Consider the following 20456-nt stretch of genomic DNA (forward strand, 5'->3'; position numbering starts at 1 on the left):
TGCTAGTTGGGGTTTAGTCCAAATCTGCATCCTTTCCTTCAAGGCTCAGGGGTCCAAGATTATCTTCTGTGTCTGTATTTATTGGTTTCCCTTTTCTTTGTTGAAGAGGGTCTGTGCAATCCTTCTGCCTAGTCCGCCATCTTGCCCCGCCTCTCCTGCATTATGTTTAAGAGGCAGGCTTTGCTGTTGGAGGGTTCTGCCCTCAGGGGTGATGTGACTGGGAATGATGGTATCACCTGTGAAGTGGAGGTGTTATCACTTACCTTACAGAATACTATGATGAAGAAATAAACTAACACATGGATGGGCTTACCACACAGCCAGGCACACAGTGTTAGGTAGATGGACTACTTGTTAGTTCATCTTTAGACAAACGAACCATCACTCTGGCCCCAAGTGTAACATTTCTGTGGAAAAGATGTGGTTTTGAATTTACTATTTAATAGAAGTTTGCTTCATAGCATAATTGGAGAACAGAGCCCACAAAGGTGGCAAAACTAAATGAGCTTCCCCACTGCCTGAGAAGCCTTCAACCTTGTGGCATCTCTCTTGGAAGAACCAAGTAAACATCCATTTCCTGGAGACAGCAGAATTTTTCTGAGAAAGGACTCAGAAAGCTGCAACTCAGACTTGCCAGGCCCTACATGTCAGCCAGAGCCCTTGAGATTTACACAGTGCAGAGGGAAGAGAAGTAGTTGTTCCTTTGTGCAGCTGCTCCATACTTCTCCTACCTTTTAATTTTGGTTGATGCTATCCATCTGTGCACTTGGGAAGAAGCCAAGTCAACTCATCAAACATGTATTGAGCACTTTCTGTATGCCAAGTGCTGTACTGCTTATCCATATATCCTTGCTTCCCCAGGCAAAAACGTGAGCTTTTGTTGTTGTTATATGCCCTCGAGTCAGCCCCGACTCAGCGACCTCTCCTTGGGTTTCCGAGGCAGTATCACTATGAAAGTAGATTGTCCCCTCTTCCTTCCGAGGAGTGGCTGTTGGGTTTGAACCACCAGGCTTCGGGTTAGCAACCAAGTGCTTTAGGTACTATGCTACCGGAGCTCCCAAAAAACATGAGCTAGTGAGGTTCATACTCTACTCAGAGACACCAGTCTGACCCATGAGGAATTAATTATTTTAGTGGTAGAAATTACTGAATAAATATCTAAAATCTTTCAGGTAATGAACTAAAACACATTATATGTACTGTTTCAATCAGTCTTCTTATTAATTATATGGGAGGGTCAGAAAGGTGACATAGCTGAAGACCAGAGAGTTAACAAGTGGTGGAACTCGATGTGAATTCTGGCTGTTTGCCTCCAAAATACACACGATTGGCCAGGCCAAAAAGGCTAGGTGAGCCAGGGAACAATGTGAGGGTGAAGAGTGGCCCTCTCTGTCCCTTAGTCAGAATCAAGGCAATATCAGGGCTAAAGGGTCAATGTCACATAGCTTTCTGGAATGAGACTATGGCATACAACAGAGGAGGAAGGAATCTGGGGTGACAACTCTTGCTTAAGAATGCTCTACTGGTCTCTGTGCTTTTCCAAACTCCAGCCTATCATCCCCCTTACTTCACTGAACCCAGACCAGAAGCTTTGGACCAGAGACCCTGGCAGGTCCCTTAGTTTCTCTGAGTCACAGTTTGGTTCTCTATAGTTCTTAATCAACCTCATTGCCATAGAGTTGATTCCAACTCATATGACCCTATAGGGCAGAATAGAACTGCCCCATAGGATTCCCAAGACTGTAAATCTTTACAGAAGCAGACTGTCTCATATTTCCCCTTTTAATTCAAAGGGCCCTGGCTCGGCTTTGAACTGGGGTTTAGTGTCATTATTCACTTTTGATTCCTTTCTGAGTTTGGTCAGAGACCTAAAAGTTATTTAATATCATAATGCTGCCTCTGGCATCAGACTTCATGGCCTCAAGTCCTGTCTTCAGCACTTACTACTTAAGTGATATTGAGCAAGTTATTTGAATTCTCTGAGCCCCAGTCTCCTTACCTGAAAAAAAAAAAAAAAAAAGGCATAGTAATTTACCTACCACTATCCCTCTCTCAGGGAGCTCTGGTAGCATAGTGGCTAAGCCACTTGACTGCTAACCAGAAGGCTGGTGGTTCAAACCCACCAGCCACTCCTCGGAAAGAAGATGGGGCATTCTATTTCTGTAGTGATACTGCCTCAGAAACCCAAGGAGGGGTCGCTGTGAGTCGGGTCTGACTTGACGGCACATAACAACAACAACATCCCTCTGTCAGTTTGTTGTACTGTGATGGCTTGCATAGTGCTGTTATGCTGGAAGCTATGTCACTGGTATTTCAAATATCAGAAACATCACTTTGGGTGAAAAAGTTTCAATGGAACTTCCAAACTAAAACAGACTAGGAAGAAAGACCTGGTGATCTACTTCTGAAAACTAGTCAATGAAACTCTATGGATCACAAAATACTATTTGATATAGTGCTGGAAGGTAATTTCTAGGTTGGAAGTCACTCAAAATACACAGTGGCCATAGTAATGGATTCAAGCTTACCAATGGTCATGAAGATGGCACAGGACTGGGCAATGCTTTTGTCCTTTTCCACATGTGGTCACCATGAGACATAGCTGACTTGATGGCAACTAACAATAAATTGTAACACCATAGAATTGTTGCAGAGTAAATGAGATAACAATCCTTGTAAAGGAATTGGCAATGTGTCTGCCACATAGTAAGCATTCAATAAATGCTGAACATTTAAAGAAAGAAAAACTTACCAAAGTAATGTTGAAGCAGTATCTTCTGTGTCTCAGACCCAGAACTAGATACTTGGGATACTGTGGTGAATGAGACCTACCTGATCCCAGCCCACAGGGTCCAGCAAGGAAAACCCATAAACCAATAAACCAAGATATAAATCTAATATTATAAATTGTGTTACAATCTTCAGAGGAATAAACATGGTATGGTGACAGAGGGTAACAGGTAGGACCTATTTTGTGAAGGTCAAGGAAAGCTGTGCAGTCTGGAATATTCTGCATACTATTGTTCCCCTCTTGGAAATTCATAATATCCATTATCATATTAAAACCTCTGAGAAGTATTCATCAAAGAATCTTGTTTAATTTTGTTTAACCCAGATTTTTCCAAATTGTTTTGACTATAGACTATTTTCCCCTGCCAAACACCTTTTTATCATCTTTTTAAAATTAGTGTTCAGTTGAACACATCTGAGAGGCCTGAACTAAGCACATATTTTTCTGTAATTAGCTGTTCTCTGCAGCCCCAGGCAGGCATCTGCATTTGGTTATTCTCTAGAGTATAATGACAATACTGTTGGTGAAAAATGGGTTTCCAGGTGTCACATTCATCTTGTTTTTCTTCAGTGCTATTGAGTCCTTCTCTCTCTTTGAGGTTCTTGCTTGATATTTTTCTTCATGTCTCTTAGTTAGCAAACTAGTTTTCACCCTGTCTTTTTGCACAGGGGTGAAAAATAATCTTTTCAAGGGGCAATGAGTTTCCACAGATGAGCTATGCAGCAGGGATTATGGCATGGAGATTTGACAGTATTTTTCTAGAGCCAGCTTGAGGCATCTGTACCTGTTGTGGTGATAACAAATGTCCTCTTTAGAATTAGGAAGTGACCAGATGGCAGATAAGTCTGGGCATTTCCTGATCAGCACCAGCAGGTGAGAAGACACACAAAGAGCTGCAAACCTAAGCATAAATCTTCAAAACTAATGAGGCTAGTCCATTGTCAAGAAACCCCAGTGGCATAATGGTTAAGCACTCAGCTATTAACCAAAAGGTTATGGAATTGAATGAACCACCAGCCACTCCATGGATGAAAAGACCTGGATATCTGCTCCCATAGAATATAGCCTAGGAAACCTGTAGGGTAGTTCTACTCTGTGATACAGGGTCAATATGAGTTGGAACAAAAACAACAATCTTTTGCCATGGAATTATCGTAGTAGAGCAAGGATAAGGTAAAAGATGACCATAAGGGCACAAGACAATGGCTTTATATTCAAAGCATTCCATAATTCAAGCTTAGGGGGAGCCAGAAACTCTACCATCATGCCTATCATTGTGAGGGTTTAATAAAATACAAATATTTCCTGAAATTAAATTGCAAATATTTCATGAACTTGGGAATAAGATAGATTTGAATTTGAATTCTGCCTGACACCACACTAGTTCTATGACCTTACTTAACTTCGCTAAGCTGCAGTTACCTCATCCATAAAGTAGAGATATTGCTGGAAACCTCATTAAGTAGGATGGTGACAAGGTAGGCATCTAACAGAGCATTTTAATATGCCATTTTGACCATCCTGTTTCTGTGAGCCACACAGCTGTTAATAGCTTGGAAGGAACTGTTAACTAGATTTAGTCCTATCAGAGGGCTGAGGGAGGGATGGAAAAAAATCAATTATTGGAAACCCTACGGACCACAGTTGTAATCTGACATACATGGGTCACCATGAATCAGGGTCAACTTGATGGCAACTTCCTTTAAAGGTAGTGTACAAAGTAAAACAAAACAAAATATATTTGCCTAGAATTATGGTTTCCTATATGTGGAGAGTAGAAAGAGAAGAGACAAAATCCCCAATGCTTATGGGCTATTAAAAGATTAATTCCAAGAATGGGAGAAAGGTAGACCATTAACTCTTACCCGATAATCAGGTAACTACCTCTCCCTCCATGGGGAAGAGTAAGAAAGAATGAGATAAGAGGCCAAGAATATAACCAGTAGAAGACTTGAGGAGTGGAAGGTAAGCTTCCTCCTAGTCTCCTTGTACTGTGCTGCAATGAGGACTTCATAGCTGTAACACATAATCCCTTCTTAGAAATGCTCAGTTTTCCCCACCCTTGCTTATAAAGCAGGAACTCTGGTGGCATGGTGCCTAAGGCAGTTGAGTGCTAACCAGAAGGCTAGCAGTTCAAACCCACCAGCCACTCCTTGGAAGGAAGATTGGGCAATCTACTTCCTTAGTGATATCGTCTCAGAAACCCAAGGAGGGGTCACTAGAGTCAGATCTGACTTGACAGCAGTGAGTTATTTATTTATTTATTTTCGTTTCCTTATAAAGCACACATTCTCCTGTCCTTTGAGGTCTGCCTCAGGCTGATTTTGACATGCTTTTCCAGTTTTTCTTCATGCTGACCCCACTCACATTCTCTCTCTTTACCAAACTACATGCTTCATATGTCTTCAGACAGGCTGTGGGCTTTTCTTCCTCTATGTCTTCCTCACATAGATTCCCTGTCTTCCTTTTCCCCCCTCCATATGACTATATCCTTCCTGTCCTTCAGGTTCATCTCACAGCCCTGCTTCCTTAGAATTCAGTCCTGGCCCACCTCTTCCTACAGCTATCACTGTCTGCAAGGCTGTAGTCCTGAAGCCTTATACATTAGCCCTTATCCCGACACATATCTTGCTCCCAATTAGGCTGTGAGTGCCTGTCAGGCTGCAACTTGGACTCACCTGGATGTTTCTAGAACCTACTCCGATACCTTGGGCTTGCCATGAGTGGACAGATTTTAAAGAGAGACTCACAACATGACCAGACCACTTTAAGGTTTCTCATAAACATACATACACACGCACTCTCTCTCTTTCTCTGTGTGCCACTCTGTCTCCTGTCCATTCACCACACTCAAGTTACTGGATATCCCAGAATAAGCAATATCATTCCCTCAAGCTGACTGTCTTTTCTTCTACTGATAAAAGGAATAAAATAATTTGATGCTAACAAGTCATCTCAAGGAAGCAGGCACAGCTCAGATCAAGCAGAAGGAAGGGAAGCAGGTTGCTTGGATTGGTTGGAAAACTAGGGCAAAGCTGACCCCCACCTTGGCTCAAGCTTCTGCCTTGTGACTACTGTTCCTTCAGCCATCTGGTGGACCCTGGATGCAGGTGCGGATCTGATTCCTACCATGATAGCCACATAACATTGGCCTGGCACTGTTAGGGCCTTGGGCTAAAAGTAATGGAGCCTGGATGCTGGTTCTATCACAGTCTCACTGAGCAAGTCCCTTCTTTGGACTCAGTTTCCCTTTAAAATGAGGATGAGCTGTCATCAAAGCTACCTTCTGAGCTCTGAGCCTATGAACAGTAACAGATCACTCAGCCTATTTTGTTTTACTTTCATCAGTAATTTTATTGTGGTCAAGTTTAAACAAAACCCTTAATAAATCCATTTATGTTCTAAGTACACCATCACCCTTTAGACATACACTTGCTCTGCACTTCCCTGAACCCATTCCCATCAGGCCTGGCTTTGGAATTCAGGTCCAATTTCAATCAAGAGACTGGTACTGCATGGATCGAGGCCTGCCTTCACTTCTTCTGCATGCAACTTTGATACCATCTTTGGTGGTTTTTTTTGTTTTTTAATTTTATTGTGATTTGAGTGAAAGTTTACAGATCAAATTCATCTTCCATACAGTAGTTCACATATGCTTTGTCTCATGACACTGACTACAATTTCCCAAAATGCAACAACTCTCCTCCCACTTCCTCCCCATAGCCAACTCTTCCCTGTGTTCTTCCCTCCCATGCACTCCTGCCCCCCAGACTGTCTCCCTGTGCATACACAGCCTTTCTATTCTCTCATGATTGGTCTCTCCAAGGAGTGTATCTAGCTAATGTAAATGTGCAGCTTATATGCCTGTCTTTTGTTTGGCTAGAAGCCACAAGAGTGAATTCAATTCCAGATCTGAAGAACAGCTAGGGACCATAGTCTCAGGGGTTTCACCAGGCTCTAGCAGACCAGCAAAACTGGCCCCCCCCCCCTTTTTTAATGACTTTGAGCTTTGTTCCACACATTGTTCTCCCACTCTATCCAGCATCTCCTACATAGATCCTCCTCCAAGTGGTTGACAGTGGTAGCTGGGCACCATCTAGTTCTTCTGGTCTTATAGTTGTATAGGCTGAGGATTGCATGGTGTACCAGTCCCTTGTTGTTTGTTTGTTGTTAAGTGCCATTGAGTCATTTCTGACTCATAGTGACCCCGTGAACAGCAGAATGAAACACCTCCCAATCCCATGGCAGCTCCATGATCCCTGCTATACTTGAGCCTGTTGTCGCAGCCACCGTGTATTAGACAATGTTTCATGACTATTCATAATATTGCACAGTAATATATCAGACAGTGTTTCTCTGCTATTCATAAGGTTTTCCCTGGCCAATTCTGTGAGAAGTGGATGGCCTCTTCCTTCTTCCTAGTCTGTCTCAGTCTGCAAGCCGGGCTGATACCTGTGCACCATGTGTACCCTGCTGGGCTTGAAACACCAGTGGCACAGCCTCAAGATTCACAGTCACATGTCACCAGAGTAGGACAAACCGACAGACAAGTTTGTCTCCCTTAACTGTTGGAAACCTCTCCAACCTCTCCTTACCTGGATCCCTGTGGCTGACTCCTCCACCGGTCCCTTGGACTACTTGTTTCTATCTGTTTTTGGTTTTCTTCATTCTTCTTTGCTCTGGATGAGAAGAGAGGCAGCTTGCAAGCTTTTAAGATCCCAGTCACTATTCACCAAAGCAGGATGTGGAACAATGTTTTCCTGTAGTATGTTACGCCAATTGAACTTGATGTCCCTTGGGACCATGGTCCTGAATGTGCAGGTTCAACTACTCACTCCCTCCAGATAGTTGGCTGTGGCCAAGAAGTGACTACAACCTTGTCCCTTGTCAGCTCTACTATATACCCTGGAATTCTTGGTGTTGTTATGTACAGACATGTAAATGCACTTGTAGAAACATTGTCTATCAACCCATCTTGGGTGTTTTTAAAACACCATACACTTCCTACTTTTGAAAGCCATTGATGCCCTCCCTCAGGTTTCATCAGTCTAAGTGCTTTTACATCTCTTGTTTTGCTTTGTTTTTTCATTGAATAATTGTTTGAGGACAAGTTATTATCTTGTAATGTATGTATTGGAATGGAAATTGACTCATTATTACTGGATTGGCTGAACATTCCTGCCCCCTTTCTTTTTTGTCCTTTCTAAATTTTTTTTTAAACTGCCGTCAAGTGGGTTCTGACTCCTAGCTGCCCTATGCACAACAGAATGAATCACTGCCTGGTTCTACACCATCCTCATAATTGTTGCTATGCTTGTGCCCATTATTGCAACCACTCTGTCAATCCATCTCATGGAGGTCTTTCTCTTTTTCACATACCCTCAACTTTACCAAGCATGATGTTCTTCTCAAAGGACTGGTCCCTCCTGAAAGCATGTCTAAAGTCCATGAAAGGAAGTTTCACTATCCTTGCTTCTAAGGAGAATGCTGGCTATACTTCTTCCAAAACAGACTAATTCGTTCTTCTGGCAATGTGTGGTATATTCAATATTATTCACCAACACCAAGGTTCGAAGACATCAATTCTTCTTTAGTCTTTCTTATTCATTGTCTAGCTTTTGCATACATATGAAGGTGATTGAAAATACCATGGCTTGATTCAGGCACACCTTAGTCCTTAGTGACATCTTGCTTTTTTTTTTAAATTTTATTAATTTTATTTTTTAAGCTTTAAAATACTTGTCTCTACCTATCTATCAGCAGACATCTTGCTTTTTAACACTTTTGAAAGAAGGGTGTAGGCCAGCATGGTTTGACCTCCTCTACCTTCATGAGGGGAAGAGAGAATCTCCATCGGCATCAACAGCCCAAGGTTAATTCCAATGAAGCAGAGGTCAGGAATGTCAACACTCTCCAAACTTCTTGCCAATTCTGGCACAAACCATCCCTTCCACAGCACTCTTTACTTCTCTTCTGGGTTCAATAATTTATTGCAATGGCCACATAGAACTCACAGACAATACTCATGATTAGAATATTTATTATGTGAGTAACAGATTACAATTCAGGATCAGAAATAACTCAGAATACAGTACTTCAATCAGAATGGCTTCTTCTAGCCATGCCACAGGCATGCTTCTCTCTGGCTTTGATCTCTGCCTTACTCAGACAAGTGTTACAGTGTTACAAGTGTTAGCTCTGCAGACAGGTGCACAGAGAGGCTTCCCATTCTGGCAATGAGCCTCCTTCCCAAAGGCACTCAACTTTCTTGCTCTGTGGGCTGGAAAACCCACACTCTGTCTCATGCCAGTCAGACATATGCAAAAACCCCACTCCCAAGGCCCCTTGGTGCCACGCCAACAGAAGACAACTTCCTGGCTTCGCAATCCTCTGTGTGGGTTTCTCTCTCTGGCCCCACCCACTCGTGGTGCTGGCCCAACTAGCCCAGACTGCAATCCACATCAGGAGCTCCTCTGTGAGTCCACCTACCCACAGTGCCAAAGATCCGCTCAGTTTCAGTGGTGCTGGAGTTGGGAGAGAGCCTGCTAGTAATCTGTGGTCCCAATATTACTGATAAATTCAAGCATAGGCCTCTCAGTGTCACTAAGCTGACTCAAGCCTACCTGGTGACCCACTGCAGGGTGAGCAGGCCTGCCCTCCTGCAGCACCAATGGACTCTCTGCTCGGGTTTCAGCAGTGGTGGACATACCTGTTTGCACCTAGCTGACTCGAGTTACCAATATAATCAGGTGCCAAAGATAGATCCTTGAGGTGATCACTGGTATGCTAGTGTGGTTGCTGGTATGCTGGTGTGGTGTGTCTTCTGCCTTAACCTGGGGAGGTCTCAGATGGCCATTTTTGCCTGCCAGTCACTCCCTCAGGGAATTCTCCAATGGCCTTTCTCAGCTGCCTGTCCGTGCTCCACAGGATAGATCTTATTTTTTCCCCCTGTACATTTCTGCTCTCTAATTCTACTCCTCTAAGTTTGGTCACTCTGACTCAGTGAGCTGTTTAGAGCACCAGAACCCTTAATTCAAACTGCTGTACCTAGTTTTTCAAGCGCTAAGATGCTGGATGGAAATAGCGTGGTGATTACTGACGAGGCTCCATTTTGCTGTACATTTTAAACTTGTGTTTTATAGATAGTTATTTGCAAAAGTAGTTTCAAACTTGGCTGGGCCATAGACTATCTGTGAAACTTTTATGAAAGTATAGAAGCATGGATCCCACCTTAGATATATCTTAGATATCTCTCTCATCTATCCTTAGTAGAGGAAAATAGGCAGTGAAACCACATTGGTTACCCACCATTTAATGAACATCTATCACCTACCAAGGATTACACTTATACTTTACATAGGTTATCTGGTTAACTGTAATCATCTCAATAATTGTATAAAGAAGTTTTATCATCTCCCATTTTACAGATGAAGACATTGAGCCTGAGGCCAAACAGCTAACTATCATCTGAGCAGGATTCAGAAAAAGTTTAATCTGATCAAATGCTTTGGTTTTTTACTGCACCAGACTGCAACTCATTAGCGAATGACTCAATGAATTGTCACAAAGCTAACACAGCCATGTAACCACCCCCAGGTCAATATTAGCAGCACTTCAGAATGTGAATGTTACCTGTACCTCAGAAGCCCCAGTTGTACCCCTCTCATTCACTAATACTCTCTTCACCTCAAAAGTAACAACCATACTAACCTTTAGAAAAATGAATACATATTTAAATTTTACCAAAAAGTAACAAGAGTATATATATTGTTTTGTGTCTGAGTACCATGGCTATTTTTGGCCATTTACATTTCTTTTTCAGAATCAGCCTGTGAATTTACACACACACACACACACACACTACACACAATCTTGTTGACAGTGAATTTAATTTATAGAGTATTTGGGAATAGTTGATATATTGATAATATTGAGCCTTTAAATCCACGAACATGGTCTATGTCTCCATTCATTTTGGTCTCTTTCAACTTAATAAATAATGTCTTATAGAATTTTACATAAAGACCTTGTATATATTTTTGTAAGATTTATACCTAGGTAGTTTTTTGTTTTGTGATGCTTTACTTTGCTTTTGCTATTTAAACAATATGTTTAATGATATTTTTAGTTTGGAAAAATGTTAGCAGTATAGAAGAGGTAGAAAGACAATAGAGTTCCTGCACCCATCATCCAGTTTCAGTTCCTTAATGCTGTCATTAGGTATTGAAGGAAGAAGTCGAAGTAGCACTGAAGTTATTGGTGAAAAACAAGGCTCCAGGAATTGAAAAAAAATATCAGTTGAGATGTTTCAACAAACAGATGCAATATTGGAAGCCCTCACTCATTTCTGACAAGATATTTGTAATATACCTAGCCAACTGACTGGAAAAGATCTATATTTGTCCCCATCTCAAAGAAGGATGATCCAGCAGAAAGTGGAAATTATCAAAGAGTATCATTAATATTGCACAAAGTAAATTTTTGCTGAAAATAATTAAAAAATGGTTGCAACAGTACATAGATGGGAACTGCCAGAAATTCAAGCTGGATTCAAAAGAGGGCATGAAATGAGGGATTTCATTGCTAATGACAGATGGATCTTGAGTGAAAGCAAAGAATACCAGAAAGATGTTTACCTGTGTTTTATTGACTATGTGAAGGCATTCAACTGTGTGGATCATAACAAATTATGTATAACATTCATTAGGAAGAATGGGAATTCCAGGACATTTACTTGTGCTCATGTGGAACCTGTGCATAGACTAAGAGAGAGTTGTTTGAATGGAAGAGGGGGACTACATGTGGTTTAAAATCAGGAAAGGTGTTTGTCAGGTAATTTTCACCATATTTATTCAATTTATATCCTGAGAAGCTAGACTATAAGAAGCACATGGCGTCAGGATTGGAGGAAGACTCACTAACAACCTCTACTATGCAGATGACACAACTATTTTTTGCTTACAGTGAAGAAGATGTGAAGCACATAATGATGAAGATCAAAAAGAATGATCTTCAGTGTGGATTCCACTTTAATATAAAGGAAATAAAAACCATCATAACTGGACCAATAAGCAACATCATAACAAAAGGAGAAAGATTGAAGTTGTCAAAGATTTCATTATATTTGGATCCACAATCAATGTCCATGCAAGCAGCAGTAAAAAATTCAAACGATGTATTACTTTGGGCAAGTCTGCTGCAAAGGACCTCTTTAAAGTGTTAAAAAGTAAAGATGTCACTTTGAGAACTAACATAAAGGTAATCCAAGCCATAGTATTTTCAATAGCCTTGTACGCATGCAAAAGCTAGCCAATGAATAAAGAAAACCCAAGAAGAATTGATGCATTTGAATCATGATGTCAGCAAAGGATATTGGCTATACTATGAACTGTGAGAAGAACAAACAAATATGTGTTGGAGGAAGTACAGCCAGGATGCTCCTTACAAGTGAGCATCGTGAGACATCATCTCATGTACTTTGGCCATGTTATTGTTGTTGGTGTTGTTGTTAGGTGCTGTTGAGTTGTCTCCAACTCATAGCAACCTTATGCACAGCAGAAGGAAACACTGCCCGGTCCTGCACCAGCTCCGTGATCCCTGTTACACTTGACCCCATTGCCACAGCCACTGTGTCAATCTATCTGGTTGAAGGCCTTACCCTCCTTTGTTGACCCTCCACCTTACTAAGCATGATATCCTTCTCCAGGGAATAGTTCCTTCTGACAACATGACCAAAGTAGGTGAGACAAAGTCTGGCCATTCCCACTTCCAAGGAGCATTCACGCTACACTTCCTCCAGGACAGATTTGTTAGTTCTTTTAGCAGTCCATGGTACTTTCAGCATTCTTCACCAGCACCACAACTCAAAAGCATCATTCTACTTTGGTCTGCCTTGTTCATTGTCCAGCTCTCACATGCATATGAGGCAATTGAAAATATCATGGCTTGTGCCAGGCACACCTTAGTCTTCAAGGAGACATCTTTGCTCCTCGGCACTTGAAAGAGTGTTCTTGCAGCAGACGTGCCCAATGCTATACATCCTCTGATGTCCTGACTGCTGCTTCCATTGGCATTGATTGTAGAAACAAGCAATGTGAAGTCTTTGATAACTTCAAGCTTTCTCCATTTATCATGACACTTCTTATAGTTCCAATTGTGAGAATTTTTGTTTTCTTTATATTGAGATGTAATCCATATTGAAGACTATATTCTTCAATCTTTATCAGTAAGTGCTTCAAATCATCTTCACTTTCCACAAGCAAGGTTTTGTCGTCAGCCTTAATGAGCCTTCCTCCAATCCTGATGCCACGTTCTTCTTCATATAGTCCAGCTTCTCGGATTATTTGCTGAGCATACAGATTGAATAAGTATGATAAAAAGATACAACCCTGATGCACTCCCTTCTTGATTATAAACCATGCAGTATGACCTTATTCTGTTCAAACAACAGCCTCCTGTTTCTGTACAGGTTCCTCATGAGTACAATTAGTGTTCTGGAATTCCCATTCTTCTCAATGTTATCCACAATTTTTTTATGATCCACACAGTCACATGGTTTTGTATAGTCAACAAAACACAAGTAATCATCTTTCTGGTACTCTTTGCTTTGAGCCAAGATCCATCTGACATCAGCAATGATATCCCTTGTTCCACATGTTCTTCTGAATCCAGACTGCACCTCTGGATGTTCTCTGTCAATATACTGTTGCAACAATTTTTGAATTATCTTCAGTAAGATTTTACTTGCGTGAGATATTAATGATATTGTTTGATAATTTCCACATTCTGTGGGATCGCTTGCCTTTGGAATGGGTACAAATCTGGATCTCTTCCAGTCAGTTGGCCAGGTAGCTGTCTTCCAAATCTCTTGGCATAACTAAGTGAGTGCCTTCAGTGGGGCATCCATTTGTTGAAACATCTCAATGGGTATGTCGTTAATTCCTGGAGTCTTATTTTTCACCAATTCCTTCAGTGCAGCATCAACTTCATCCTTCAGTACCATTGGTTTTTGATCATATGCCATCTCCTGAAATGGATGAAGATCAACCAGTTCTTTTTGGTACAGTGACTCTGTGTATTCCTTCCATCTTCTTTTGATGTTCCCTGCATTATTCAATACTTTGCCCATACAATCTTTCAGTATTGCAACTCAAGGCTTAAATTTTTTCCTCAGTTCTGTCAGCTTAAGAAATGCCAAGTGTGTTCTTCCCTTTTGGTTTTCTAACTCCAGGTCTTTGCACATTTCATTATAGTAATTGGATAGTAATTGGCTTTGTCTTCTTGAGTTGCTCTTTGAAATCTGCTCAACTCTTTTATCTTGTCATTTCTTCTCTTTGCTTTAGCTACTCTCCATTCAAGGGCAAGTTTCAGAGTCTCTTCTGACATCCGTTTTGGTCTTTTCTTCTTTTCTAGTCTTTTAAATGACTTTTTGCTTTCTTCATAGATTATGTTCTTGATCTCATCCTTCACTTTTTCTGGTATTTGTTCATTGGTGTTCAATGCATCAAATCTATTCTTTAGATGGTCTCTAAATCCAGGAAGGATACAATCAAGATCATATTTTGGCTCTTGTGGGCTTGTTTTAATTTTCTTCAACTTCAACTTGAACTTGCAAAGGAGCAGTTTATGGTCTGTTCCACAATCAGCTCCTGGCCTTGCTTTGGTGAAGTTATTGAGCTTTTCTATTGCTTCTTGCCACAGATGTAGTCAATCTGATTCCTGCCTACTCCATCTGGTGGAATCCATGTGTATAGATGCTGTTTGTGTTGTTGAAAAAAGGTATTTGCAATGAATAAGTCATTGGTCTTGCAAAATTCTATCATGTGATCTCCATCATTATTGCTGTCTTCAAGGCCAAATTTCCCAACTACCAGTGATTCTTCTTTGTTTCCAACTTTTGCATTCCAGTCACCAGTGATAATTAACACATCCTGATTGCATGTTTGGTCAATTTCAGATTGCAGAAGTTGATAAAAATCTTCATCTTTCTCATGTTTGGCTTTGGTGGTTGGTGCATTAATTTGAGTAATAGTCATATTAACTGGTCTTCCTTGTAGGTGTATGGATATTATGAAAGCATTGTACTTCAAGACAGTTCTTGAAACATCCTTTGTAATGATGAATACCACACGATTCCTCTTCAAATTGTCATTACAGCATATTAGATCATATGGTTGTCTCATTCAAAACGGCCAAAACCAGTCCATTTGAGCTCATTAATGCCTCAGATCTAAATTTTTTGCATTCCATTTCATTTTTTACAACTTTTAATTCCCAGATTCATACTTCATACATTCCATGTTCCTATTATTAATAGATGTTTGCAGCTGTTTCTCCTCAATTTGAGTTGTGCCACATCAGCAAGTAGAAGTCTCAAAAGCTTCACTCTATCCATATCAGTAAGCTTGGTCCTACTCTGATGATGCAGCTCTTTCATAATCATATTTTGAAAGTCTTCTGACCTAAGGAGCTCATCCTCCTGTACTGTATTGGACAATGTTTCTGGGCTACTGATAAAGTTGTGCAATAATGTATCAGACAGTGTTTCTCTGCTATTCATAAGGTTTTCCCTGGCCAATTCTTTGAGAAGTGGATGGCCTCTTCCTTCTTCTTAGTGTGTCTCAGTCTGTAAGCTGCATCGAAACCTGTGCACCATATGCAACCTTGCTGGCACTTGAAACACCAGTGGCACAGCCTCAAGCCTCGCAGTAACATGCAAGTCACAATAGTATGACAAATTGACAGACAAGTTTGTCTTGCTTAGCTGTGTGAAACCTCTCCACTCTCCCCTTACTTGGATGCCTGGCATTGTTCTGCTCTGTCAACCCTGCTGGCTTCTCTTTCCCCTGCTTTCCTGACTGGTGGGGGGGGGGGACTGGGTCCATCCTTCCCCTTAGCTGGATACCTGGCTGCTGCTCTGCTCTGTCATCCCCTCTGGCTTCTCTTTCCTCCACTTTCTCTTTTCCCTGCTTTCCTGGCTGGTGGGGTTGGAACCTGGATTCCTCCTTCCCCTTACTGGATGCCTGGCTGCATAGTGCTAGAACATGAGGCCCTCAGGGTGGAAAGCATTCAAAGTATGAGAAAATATGACTAGGAAAGAGCTGCCTCCTCAAGGTACAGTTGAACTTAATGGCATAGATTAAGTAAAGCTTTTGGAATCTTCCTTTGCTGATGATGTGGCAAGATTCAAAATGAGAAGAAACATGTTATTAGTGGGGACCAATCCCTGGAAAATGGCATAATGCTTGGGAAAGTAGAGTGTCAGTGAAAGAGAGGAAGACCTTAAAAATTTGGATTGACACAATGGCTGCAGCAATGAGCTCAAACATAGCAACAGTTAAGATGACGGCGTAGGACCAGGCAGTGCTTCATACTGTTGTGCATGGGGTATTATGAGTCAGACCTGGCTCAATGATACCTAACGATAACAACCTTGTTGTCATCTTATATAATCATAGTATATTTCGAAAAGTAATAAAATGACATTGCTATGTTATCATTGGAGCTCTGGTAATGTAGTGCCTAAAGCATATGACTGCTAACCAGAAGGCTGATGGTTCAAAGCCACCAGCCACTCCTCAGAAGAATGGTTGGACAATCTACTTCTGTAGTGATACTGCCTTAGAAACCCAAGGAAGGGTCTTTATGAGTGGGGTCTGATTCAACCGTACATAACAACAATAATAACATGTTATCATGAACTGAAGTCTAGAATTTTTTTTTCCCACCAGTTTTTCTAGTAATGTTCTCTTTCTGTACTCTTTCTGTTTCAGGTGAAATCAAGGGAAACACATTGCACTTAGTTGTTATACATCCTTAATCTCCTGAAGTCTGTTATCAGCTTCTTAGTCTTTCCTTGTTTTTGATAACTTTGACAGTTTTGAGGATTACTGGCCACTTATTCTGTAGAAGTCCCACAATCTGGATTTATCTAAAGTTTTTCTTATTAACTGGTTATGTGGGTTTTTGCCACCACTCATCTCTCAGTTTGTTGTACTTTGGTGGCTTATGGGTTGCTGTGAATTTGGGAGCTATGCCACCAGAATTTCATGTACCAGCAGGGTCACCCATGATGGACAGGTTTTATTGGTGCTTCCAGACTAAGACAGACTTGGAAGGCAGATGAGGCCATCCACTTCTGAAAAAATTGGCCACTGAAAACTTCATGAATAACAGTGAAACACTATCTGCTTTATTGATGAAAAATGTTAATGTTATGAATACCAGTGGCACATTGTTGGACATAGTGCTGGAAGATGAGCCCCTCAGGGTAGAAAGCATTCAAAGTATGACTGGGGAAGAGCTGCCTCCTCAAAGTACAGTTGAACGTAATGACATAGATGAAGTAAAGCTTTTGGAACCTGCATTTGGTGATGTGGCAAGATTCAAAATGAGAAGAAACAGCTGCAAATATTCGTGAATAATTAGAAAATGGAATGTATCAAGTATGTTGTTGTTGTTGTTATGTGCTGTTGAGTCAGATCTGACTCATAATGACCCCTCCTTGGGTTTCTGAGGCAGTATAACTACAGAAGTAGATTGCCCAACCTTCCTTCCAAGGAGTGGCTGGTGGGTTCAAACTGCCAGCCTTCTGTTTAGCAGTCAAATGCCTTAGGCACTATGCTACCAGAGCTCCCATACCAAGTATGAATCTAGGAAAATTGAAAGTTGTCCAAAATGAAACGGAACACATAAAGATCAATATTCTAGGCATTAGTGAGTTGAAATGGACTGGTAATGACTATTTTTAATCAGATAATTATATGATCTATTATGTCAGGAATGACAAATTGAAGAGGAATGGCATGCTGTTCATCATCACAAAGAACATTTCAAGATCTATTTGGAAGTACACTGCTATCAGTGATAGGATAATATCCATATGCTTCAAAGGAAGACCAGTTAATTCTACAGTTATTCAAACTTATGCCACAACCACTAAAGTGAAAGGTGAAGATGTTGAAGATTTTTACCAACTTCTGCAGTCTGAAATTGACCAAACATGCAATCAAGATGCATTGATAATTTCTGGTGATTAGAATGTGAAAGTCAGATACAGAGAAGCTTCAGTAGTTGGAAAATATGGCTTTGGTGACAGAAATGATGCCGGAGATCACATGATAGAATTTTGTAAGACTAACAATTTATTCATTGCTAATATCTTTTTACAACAATATAAGTGGAGGCTATACATATGAACCTTGCCATATGGAATACACAAGAATCAAATTGACTATATCTGTGGAAAGAGGTGATGGAGAAGCTCAATAACATCAGTCAAAACAAGGGCAGGAAACTAGATTAGAAGAACTAGAAGGTGTCCGGCTACTAATGCTAACTAGGAAAAAAATGGATCAAAATTGGAGATCCTGGATAGAGTGGGAATAAAAATGTGGAACAAAATTCAAAAACACAAAAATGACCAGTTACTAGTCTGATAGAGACTGGTGAAAGCCCTAAGATTATGGCCCTGGGTTATCTTTCAGGCCTGGAATTGGACTTACTTCCCTGGACTAGCTGTTAGCCAAATGATAGAAAGGCCTATTGATGGAACTCTTACCCCAGGGAAATGTGCCCCTTAAAAGAGTCAACCATGTAGGGTTGGCAGACAATGGTCATATAAGTTTATTTGTATGACTTGAATTCCCAGGTGTATAGTGGAGCTGACAAGGGGCAGGGTTGTGATCGCTTCTTGGTCGCAGCCAGCTACCCAGAGGGACCAAGTGGTTGAACCTGTGGGCTAAGGACCATGGTCGCAGGGGACATCAGGCTCAATTGGCATAACATACTACACAAAACATTTTTCCACCTCCTACTTTGGCAAGTAGCAACTGGTAACTTAGAGGCTTACAGGCACAGCTGTTTGGATGCAACAGTGGGCCTCTCCTTGTCCAGAGTGAAGAAGAATGAAGAAAACCAAAAATTCATGGAAACAATTAGTCCTAGCGACTGGTACACCGTGTGATCTACAGCCTATGCAACTATGAGACCAGAGGAACTGGGTGGTGCCTGGCTGCCACTGTCAACCACTTGGAGGGGGATCTATGTAGGAGATCCTGAATAGAGAGAGAGAACAATGTGGAACAGAACTCAAAATCATTTGGAGAAATAAAAAAGGGGGAGGGCCAGGTTTGCTGGTCCGATAGAGCCTGGTGGAACCACTGAGACTATGGCACCTAGCTGCCCTTCAGGTCTGGAATTGAACCCATGCCTGTGGCTTCTGGCCAACCAAAAGACAGGCAGATGAGTTAAACACTTACCTGAGGTAGATACACTCCTTGTAGAGAACAATCATGGGAGAAACAAGGGCTGTTTATGCACAGGGAGACAGCTCAGGGGGCAGGAGTGCATGGAGGGGTGGACACAGGGAAGAGGTAACTATTGAAAGAAAGTGGAAGGGGAGATGTTGTGTTGTGGTAAATTGTAGTCAATGTCATGAGACAAAGTGTTTGTGAACTGCTGTATGGAAAGTGTTATTTGCTCTGTAAATTTTCACCCAACTCACAATAAAAAAAAAAAAAAAAAGTCAACCATGAAATGCATTGACCCATGTAACTTTAGTTTTGTGTATTTCACTGTATGTAAATCATATTTCAATAGAATGAATTTTTTTTTTTTTTTAAAGTGAACTTTGAGGTCAGAAGGGCAGCATTTGCATAGGGAGATATCTAGACAGACAGGGATGCATAGAAAGGACACAGAGAAGGGGTAGTCACAGGGAGGAGATAGAAGGACAGCTATTTATTGTTGGAATCATAATCAGTGCAATGGAGCAAAATGTTTGTGAACTGTTGAGTGTAAAACAAACCTGCTTTGTAAATTTACACCCAAATAAAAATTAAAAAAAAAAAAAAAAAGGGTTAGGAGCTGACTGTGGAATAGACCATCAATGGCTTATATGCAACTTGAAGTTGAAGTTGAAGTAAAATTAAAAACAAGTCCAAAAGGGCCAACATATGACCTTGATTATATCCTACCTGACTATAGAGACCATCTGAAGAATAATTTGACTGAAGATCAGTTGTGGGATGACATGAAGACCATCATACATTATGAAAGCAAACAGTCAGTAAAAAGAAAGGAAAGGAAGACCAAAATCGATGTCAGAAGAGACTCGGATGCTTCCTCGAGAGAATGGAGAGTAGCTAAAGTGAATGGAAGAAATGATGAAATAAAAGAGTTGAATACGGTGGCATTGAGGAAGAGGAAGACATAGAGAGTGCATGGGAGGTACAGACAACAAAGATGAACCTTTTTGCACATACAGTACTATGTTGTCAGTGAAGACAAGCATTGATCTACAGGTGGATCAATGGTTGGATAGGCTGAACTATTAGGTATGTCTATTAAATTAATAAATAAATAAAGAGTTGAACTGAAGATTGCAAAGTGTGGCTCAAGGAGACAGATTAAAGTATTATAAGGAAACATGCAAATACCAAAAGGGAAGAACATACTCAGTATTTTTTAAAGTGACAGAGCTGGAGAAAAAATGTAAGCCTCAAATTGCAATTATGAAGGATTCTGTGGTCAAAATATTGAATAATGTAGAAAGTATCAAAAGAAAATGGAAGGAGGAGGCGGGGCAAGATGGCAGACTAGGCAGAAGGATTGCACAGACCCTCTTCAACAAAGAAAAGGGAAACCAATTAACACAGACACAGAA

This window comes from Orycteropus afer, unplaced genomic scaffold (genome assembly GCF_000298275.1).
Source record: "Orycteropus afer afer isolate SDZICR_OR568_19922 unplaced genomic scaffold, OryAfe1.0 scaffold00056, whole genome shotgun sequence".
Classification (NCBI taxonomy): domain Eukaryota; kingdom Metazoa; phylum Chordata; class Mammalia; order Tubulidentata; family Orycteropodidae; genus Orycteropus; species Orycteropus afer.